We start from the raw sequence: 8,854 nt of genomic DNA on the forward strand, positions 1-8,854 counted from the left end.
ATGACTGGACTAAAAATGTCAAGGGGAACCTTTACCTCGAATTCTTAGGAAGTTGGCTAATCAAGCTTCATAACACCATAGATGGGTTCTGTTGCAAACAAATGTTCTCAGTGACATAGATAGGTTTAATTTTTGTCACATTTCAGTGCAAGAAAAAAAATGAAATGAAGTTTCTGTGCTGTGCCACAGAACATGAATGCTGTTTTCACTAAGGCACCTGATACAAATGTTTAGCATTTTTTTCTCAGCCTATTAGCTAATAATATAGGAAGGTTTGTTCCATGATCTGGGATTTGTTTAGCCAGAGGCAAAGGTAGATTGGCCACATGTGGTTTTTTGAACAGTACAATGAAGCCCATGAAATACCTCCTACACATTTTGAAGCACTGTTCTTAAAAAAAAAAAAAGAATGATGAAGATTGGCTATTGTTGCAGTTTAACCACTTTTTTGTGTGTATTCAGTTGTTTGCATTTTCTTTATTTTTGAAGGAGGTAGAGCTAGTTGGCACCTTAACAAGAATTTTCTTTAAAAGAGGGGAGGTGAAGAGGCCCACTGATAAAAGAGTTGCTTTCATTTGCAGCTCCAGGCATCTGCTGTAAAGAAGCCAAATCAAATGTGTGAGCATCTGAGACAGTTACAGGTAGAGGAGAGCAGCGGAGCAGTGGAGGCAACAGCCAGGACTGTAAGTAACTGTACATAAACATTATTTAAATCAAAACAGCTGAATAACAATTTAGGGCTGAAAAGAAAACGGGAGAGGCAGAATGAAATAAAGGAAAACAAGCCCTTATGAGGAAGATACAATAAAACAGCAAATGGGAAAAGGTGGGAACTGAAGGAGAAAAATCACAGAGGCCCAGTGCATCACCTGTGTCAAGTCATCTGGCACTTTATGGAACCTGGCTCAAATTTTCAGTGAGGTCCCTTGCTTTCTAAGACTCTTGGGGTATAGAGGACCTTTGTTCCAGCTTCTCATCTTTCTTTACAAGGCTCCTCCGAGTTCTGCATTATCCTGCTCATAATCTTTTGCCTCTTACAGTGTCATATTTCTTCTTTTTGCTCTATAATGTTCCACACACCCCTTTTCTGAATTTGGTTTTGACAAATACTCCTCAGCCCCTGCTCTTTTTTAAACCCATGCTTAAGCTAGTATTAGATATCATCTGCAGTGTTTTAGATTGCATAAATACTATTGTGTTGAGTTTGGGAGGTTGCTTTTAAGAAATAATTAGTATGTTTACAGTTCCAAGCCCCCCCCAAACATAGTTTAGTTACCATAACAGTTTCAATTATGTTTTTAGTCAACATATTTGTACACTACATTCTCTATACAACATTGGGCTCAAGCTGTTAAAAAAACAAATAAGAACAAAAATGTAATTATATAATGTAATTGTATATAATTACAATTATATAATTACAATAATAGTTGACATTTGTCCAAAATAATTGAATAGCTCAAATGCAATTCACAAAAAAAAAAATTCAAGTGTTTACATAAAAACGACTTGTACCAGTCAGTCAGTACTGAATGTGAATAATACTGATAAGGTATTATACTGATAATGTGTTTGTTTTAAATAGCAAACTAAACAAGTTATAGCAAAACCCAACAAAACTATACTTCACTCTCATTAGACTTGCATCAGGAGATAAAACAGAACAACTTAAAGGCACTCAAGATTCCCCACCTCGATGCTCCCCCTCAGCATGATCTCATGCCATGAACCAGAAAAAACATTCTCATCCCTGTAGTTTCGGAAGAGGCAGCTGTGCTAGTCTGTGCAAGGATATCACGCAAAATTCAAAGAAACAAAACAAGACAAAAGCTTGTGCCACCTTAAAGACTAACTGTTTGATTGTAATGTGAGCTTTCGTGGACACGTCCACTTCCTTAATGTTGAATGGAATATCAGTTTCATACTATGAATGTTCATTGTCCTCAGGAATTTTTACAACAGATCCCTAAAACAACATAAGCCATAAATTACCGCATGTAAATATAACATACATCCAAGGGCCAATGACTATTATGAAGTAGCAGTTATCCTCGTTCGATGCATATAAATTATACATTTGCACAAAAATGGGCTGTTTTCGTGCAAAAGATGTTTCTTTCTTGTGAAGGAGAACAATTCTGTGATTTCTCAGCCTCGCCTGTGAAGGCAGGATGAGGTAGGATAGGAGTGTTGTGTTGCAGTGATTAAACTGCAGTACTGCAGCCAAGACTCTGCTCTTGACTGAGTTCACTCCTCACAGGTACCCAGCTCAAGGTTGACCCATCCTTCCAAAGTCAGTAAACTGAGTACCCAGGTTGCGAGAGTGGGGTGGGGAAATAATAGGTAGCCTGCATAATTAAACCACCTAGAGCAGTGGTCCCCAACCTTGGGCCTCCAGATGTTCTTGGACTACAACTCCCAGAAGCCTTCACCACCACCTCTGCTGGCCAGGATTTCTGGGAGTTGAAGTCCAAGAACATCTGGAGGCCCAAGGTTGGGGATCACTGACCTAGAGAACACTTTAAGCACTATGGGGCAGTATATAAGCAGCACATTTTGCTTTTTTTGCTTTTAGGTGTCCCTGTTCTGAGGTTCCCATACCTACTGCTCTATGTGGTCATTTTCTGCTTTTCAATGGGCTTGTGGGTATTGTTAGCAGTTTCCCAACTGAAAGGTAAAAGCTATGATGAGCTATTCTTACCCTGCTTCTTTGACAGTTTGTGGTAAGCGAAAAGCATGCAATTTGAGTTTGGAAAGTTATTTATAAAATGTAATTTGCTTTAACAACCCATCCACAGGACTTGTTACTGTTAACATCATATTTTTTAAAATAACTGGATCTATTACTTTTTGCTCCTATGCTTTTTTAAAAATCCATGTAAAAGGATGAGAAATGGCTTACAATTTGAAAACAACCCCTCATTGCTATCCAAAAATTACCCTCCCCTAAAAGTAACAAGAAAAAGAGGTGACTAAGCATATCATTATATGGAAAAAAGTAAAAAATATTATGAAGGGTTACATTATTTGTAAAAGGAAGATTGTTACACATCTGTTATTCCGAAAGGGAAAATATTACAGTGGTGCCTCACTTAACCGGCACTCCGTTTAGCGATGAAATCGCTTAGCAACAACTTTTTGGGAGCATTTTTGTGCTTCGTTTAGCGATGGTCCCTATGGGCGATTTTTGCTTAGCGATGGTTGGGACCATGCTTCGTATAGCAATTAAATTTTGGGTCCCCTGTTTCACTTAACAATGGTTTAAACAGCCTCATGTTTGCTGTTTTTTAAAATGTTTTTCTGTTATTTATAAAGTTACAGTTTACTGTAGAAATGTTTGAAATCATAAAGTGCACTTAATAAACCCTTTCTTAACCAAATTTGACTTTGTTCTGACTCTTTTTTAATATGTTGTTGTATTTTTCCCCCATTGAGATGCATTGAATAGGTTTCAATGCATTTCAATTGGGGAACCGCGTTTGGCTTAGCGATGTTTCCTATGGCGATTTTCGCTTAAGGACGCCAATTTGTTCCTATTGGAACGGATTATCCAGTTTTCAATGCATTTCAATGAAATCGCTTAGCAGCAATTTTTCGGAATGAATTAACATTGCTAAGCTAGGCACCACTGTACGGTACTTCCAAACTTTGATGCAATTTTGCCACTCATAAGGAATGTAAATTGTTAACGTTAAAGGACCCCCAAAAAAGTTTTTCAAGCCTTTCCTATCATATATCCACACAATTACAGTGGTGCCTAGAGTTACGAATGTCCCAACATACGACCATTTCGAGTTATGACCAGCTCCAGCCGCAAAATTTTGCTTCGACTTGCGGCCGGAGTTTCCAGTTACAAACAGAAGAAGGCAGGGGAAAAAGGCGGGAAATTCAAATTGCTAACCGTTAGTAGGTGAAGAGTTTGCTTCTTTGTAGCTCTTTTGCCCCAATGGTTAGAGTGAGTGCAATCGGAGGAGGCTTCAGACTGCCTGGTAAGGTAAGGTTCTGCCTTCTGCTTTTTAAAAACTGTTCTGGGTGGGTTTTGGAGTGTGGTTTTGGGCTGGGGGGTTATGTTTCTGTGCTGTGATGGGTCTTGGGGCATTTGTTTGGTTTTTGGGTTCCCCCCCCCATTTCTGATAGGTCTTGGGGGGTTGTTTGTTTTTTGGGTTTTTTCCCCATTTCCGATGGATATTGCGGGGTTTGGTTGCTTTTTGGGATTTTTTCCTCCATTTCCGATGGGTCTTGCATGCTTCCCTTACTTTTTGCTTCCCGTTCTTTGCATTTCCGATGTGCTCTGCTTGATTTTTGCTTTACTTTCTTTGCATTTTCAATGGGTCTTGCATGCTTTGCTTGCTTTTTGCATTGCTTTCTTTGCATTTCCGATGTGCTCTGTTTGCTTTTTGCTTTGCTTTCTTTGCATTTCCGATAGGTCTTGCATGCTCCCCTTGCTTTTTGCATTTTTTTTGCATTTCTAATGTGCTCTGCTTGCTTTTTGCTTTGCTTTTTTGCATTTCTGAAGGGTCTTGCACGGTTTGTTTGCTTTTCTTTCTTTCCCCTTCCCTCCGGTTGGAAGGGATTAATTGTGTTTCCAATGGGTCTTGCAGTGATTTTTTTTGGTTATTTTTTTCTTTGGCCGGAACTGATTAATTGCATTTCATTGCATTGCTATAGGAAATGATGCTTCAACTTATGACTATTTCAAGTTACAACCAGAGTTCCAGAACCAATTAAGTTCATAAGTCGAGGCACTATTGTATCTTCATTCAGAGCTTCATAACTTCTATAATATGGTTTATATGGAGTGACTGTGCATACTTTTTAAAGAATGCATAGAAATATTGAATAAATAGTTCACCAAAGGCCAGTTTTATACCTCTTCAAATCATTAATTATTTCTCTAAAGGATAGAGGGCACTCTTGTAGCCACTTACAGAACAATACATTTTCAATAGAGTTCCCCCCACCCCCCGAAAGTTGTTGTTGAGAAGGAACCTCGTGTTCAGAAAGCTGAAGTTGTATATCTAATTTTGCACTGCTTTCACGTTCCCAACCTGGCTGTCCTGAGCCTTTTTCAAGCCATCTTTGTATGGTTTGTATTAACATAGCTTTGAACAGAGGTAGATGAATGTTCAAGATTGTAAAAGTACAATCAGCTGTATTGTAACCACCTACCTTGGGTTGGCCTTTTGACCCCAACATTCTTCCTATGTATTTGATGAGGACATTCAGTGTCATAGAGTTCTGTATCTTACAGGATGGAAGAAGAGGGGCAGGAGAAAGAAAGGAATATACATCTCCTATTCCTCTCTCTCTCTCTCTCCTTCCTCGATACATGCTAATACACTCTGCTGACATTGCTTTGCACATTTTAATTCATGCAATTGGTTTACATCTAAAGAGGTACTGAGTATAAATGACTTCATTCTCTTTCAGGTAGAGAATTGGGAAACTCCCTCTCTTTTGGGGGAGTGACTCTCACTGTGAAAGTTAGCAGCTTGGGGGTTGATCTGCATCTGGCGCTTACCTTGGAAACCCAGGTAGCGTCGGTGGTCTGCTCCGCCTATTTCCATCTCTGGCAGATTGCCCAGCTGCATCCCTATCTTGATGTTGGGGTACTCACCACTCTGGTCCATGCGCTTGTAGTCTCGAGATTAGATTACTATAATGCACTCTACATGGGGCTACTTCTGAGACTGATGCAGAAGCTTCAAATGGTGCAGAATGCGATGGCCAGACAACTCACTGGGGTGAGAAAATATTAGCATATTTCACCCAGTCTGGCTGCCTTGCTTTGGCCGCCCATTCATTTCCACATTGATTTCAAAGTGTTAATAATGACATATAAAGCCCTAAGTGGTTTAGGACCTCGATATCTGGCGGAACGCCTCCTCCCACCTAGATCTACCTAAATCACTTGTTCTAACCAAGAAGGGCGGCTGAGGGGCCTAACACCGAGGGAGGTCCAGAGAGAAAGAACAAGAAACTGGGCCTTCTCGGCAGTAGCGCCTCGCCTTTGGAACAGTCTGCCCACAGAGATCTGTCTGGCTCCCCCGCTGAGTGTTTTTAAGAGCAAGCTTAATACCTGTCTCTTTAGGCAGGCTTTCCCTCCTGTCATCACCTAATTACTTTTGCCATCTTCAATAATATTATTACAGTTGTCTTTATTTTATTATATTGTTTTTAGTTTTATGAATTATTGTTAGCTGCCCAGAGTAGATTTTGGTCTAGATGGGCAAGATATAAATTGAATGAATGAATGAATGAATGAATGAATGAATGAATGAATGAATGAATGAATGAATAGACTGCAGTCTGTCTGCTATTCAGGAACACACAACTTCAGAAGGGCAATTTTCAACTGCCAGAAAGCAGCAGATGGTGCATAAACCCACAAATGATTTTTTAAAATATGAAAAATGAATGTCCTTGAACATTCTGGCTTAAATTTTGTACATTTGGGTTTAGGAGGATTGGGCCCTACACAATATTTTAGTGCAAAAATATCCTTTCTGGGATCTTCTAACATGACTTTATGATAGCAAAAAGTGGCCTGGGAGCCAGCACCTGATCCCTTAGCGGCACTTTTCCCATGGGGAAGGGGGATTGGGTTCAGCTCATTCCTGGTCCTTCAAAATGAGAGTGGACATGCAAGACATAGTGAGAAAGCATTATTTGGTAGAAGAAGCTGAACTGGAATCAAAACTCAAATGGATGTTAAAAGGCACATTCTAAAATAACTGCAGGAAATTATGTCCTCTGGCATCATATACCATATTTTTCCATGTATAAGACATTACTTTAGTCTAAGATCCATTTCAATTGGGTTTCAGGCTGGGCTTTGGTATGGAGACTGCCTTGGTCACCCTATACAATGACCTTTTCTGGGAGAGAGAGAGGGAAGTGTGTCCCTGTTGATACTCCTGTATCAACACCATTGACCATGGTGTCCTTCTGAATAGGCTGGCTGGGTTGGGAGTAGGGGACACCTCTTTACAGTGGTTCCGCTCCTTCCTGGCTGGCCTTGTCCAGAAGGTAGTGCTGGGGGACAGTTTCTCTGCCCCATGGCATTTATGTCATGGGGTTCCTCAGGGCTCAAAACTGTTACCCATGCTGTTTAACATCTACATGAAACCGCTGAAGAGGTCATCAGAAAGTTTGGGCTGAGGAGTCAGTAATATGCTGATGACACTCAGTTCTACCTCTTGTTTTCCACCAATCCAGGTGAGGCGGTTTCTGTGCTGAACTCGTGTCTGGACCTGATAATGGACTAGATGAGGGTTAATAAATTGAAACTCAGTCCAGACAAGACAAGAAGTGCTGTTAGTGGGTGCTTCACCAGACAGGCTGGAGGGCCATTTCCCTGCCCTGAATGGGGTTGCACTCCCCCTAACGGACAGGATCCATAGCCTGGGGGTGCTCTTGGACCCCAATCTAACTCTGGAAGCCTAGGTGGACTCGGTGGCCAGGAGCGCGTTCCTTCAGCTGTGGAAATTATACCAGCTACAGCCCTACCTGGATGAGTGGAGTCTCATGACAGTTACACACACACTGGTAACAGTTCATATAGATTATTGCAATGTATTGTATGTGGGGCTGCATTTGAAGATGCTCTGGCAACTGCAACTGGTTCAGAATCTAGCTGTGTGGCTAGTGAGTGGTGGGAACACATCAGGCCGATTCTGTTTAAATTACATTGGCTACCGGTCACTGCCCAGGCTCAATTCAAAGTGCTTGTTTTGACCTATAAAGCCCTAAATGGCTTGGGCCTTGGATACCTGAAGGACCACCTCCTTCCATATGAACCTACCCAGCAATTAAGATCTAGCCAGGGGGCCCTTCTGAAAGAGCCATCCCTCAAGGAGGTAAGAGGGATGGCTTGTAGACAAAGGGCCTTATTGTTAGCTGCCCCCAGACTATGGAATGCCATCCTGAGTCAGATTTGTCTGGCACCGATATTGATGACGTTTCAGTGCCAGGTCAAAACCTTCCTGTTCCAGAAGGTTTTTAATTGAAATAATATCAACTGTGGGTCCTGATGACAATTTTTAGAGCACTGTATTTTTAATTGTATTTAATTGTTTTATCTTTTTATCTTTTTACTGTATTTAAATTGTTGTAAACCACCCAGAGGCCTTTGAGTAGTGTGGATAGCATACAAATAAATAAATAAATAAATAAATAAATAGACAGACAGACAGACAGATTAAAATTGAGGGTTGTCTTATACATGGAAGTAAGAAGGGGAAGGATCAAAGTGCTTTCCTCGCAAGAAAGTGGAGGGGAAAAGCAGGAATCATCAAAGCGCTTTGATCCCTGCCTTCCCCCTCCACTTTTTTGCGAAGAAAGAAATTTTGGGTTAGAAAAGTGGAGGGGTTGTCTTATACATGAGGGTGTTTTATACACAGAAAAATATAGTAATTCATGGGCAGTAGGAAGAGATTAATACAGTGCCCCCCCCCGATTTTATTAAGTGATAATGGTGTGGCACATATAGTTTCCATTGTTTTTCAACAACAGTTCTGTGGAAGTAGATGCAAGTAGCAAATGTGCAATTCTCCATCTATTGCATGAAACACAAAGCATCCCTGCTTTCTTCTTAAGATTAGTTATTATTATAATTTGCCTTGTAATGGGCACAAGAAATGAATTTCCAGTAGAAGAGTTGTAGCACAATCGTCGTCGTCGTTTAGTCGTGTCCGACTCTTCGTGACCCCATGGACCAGAGCACGCCCGGCCATCCTATCTGTAGCACAATAGCCTGTCCCAAAGTCTTAGCAGATGGTTGAATAGTTAAATTATTAACATCTTCTCATAGTTTTGACTGAAGTTCATTGTAATCCCCTTTTGTGTTGACTTG

At 40.7% G+C, this 8,854-nt stretch overlaps 1 long non-coding RNA gene across 1 annotated transcript; it reads left to right on the forward strand.

Annotated features, from left to right (window-relative positions):
- The first annotated feature begins 587 nt into the window (after positions 1-587).
- On the forward strand, positions 588-5,891 carry LOC140705967 (uncharacterized). The gene is made up of 2 exons (XR_013543159.1): positions 588-683; positions 2,576-5,891. It is a non-coding gene; the product is annotated as an uncharacterized LOC140705967 (long non-coding RNA).
- The last annotated feature ends 2,963 nt before the right edge of the window (positions 5,892-8,854 follow it).

This window comes from Pogona vitticeps, chromosome 3 (assembly GCF_051106095.1).
Source record: "Pogona vitticeps strain Pit_001003342236 chromosome 3, PviZW2.1, whole genome shotgun sequence".
Classification (NCBI taxonomy): Eukaryota; Metazoa; Chordata; class Lepidosauria; order Squamata; family Agamidae; genus Pogona; species Pogona vitticeps.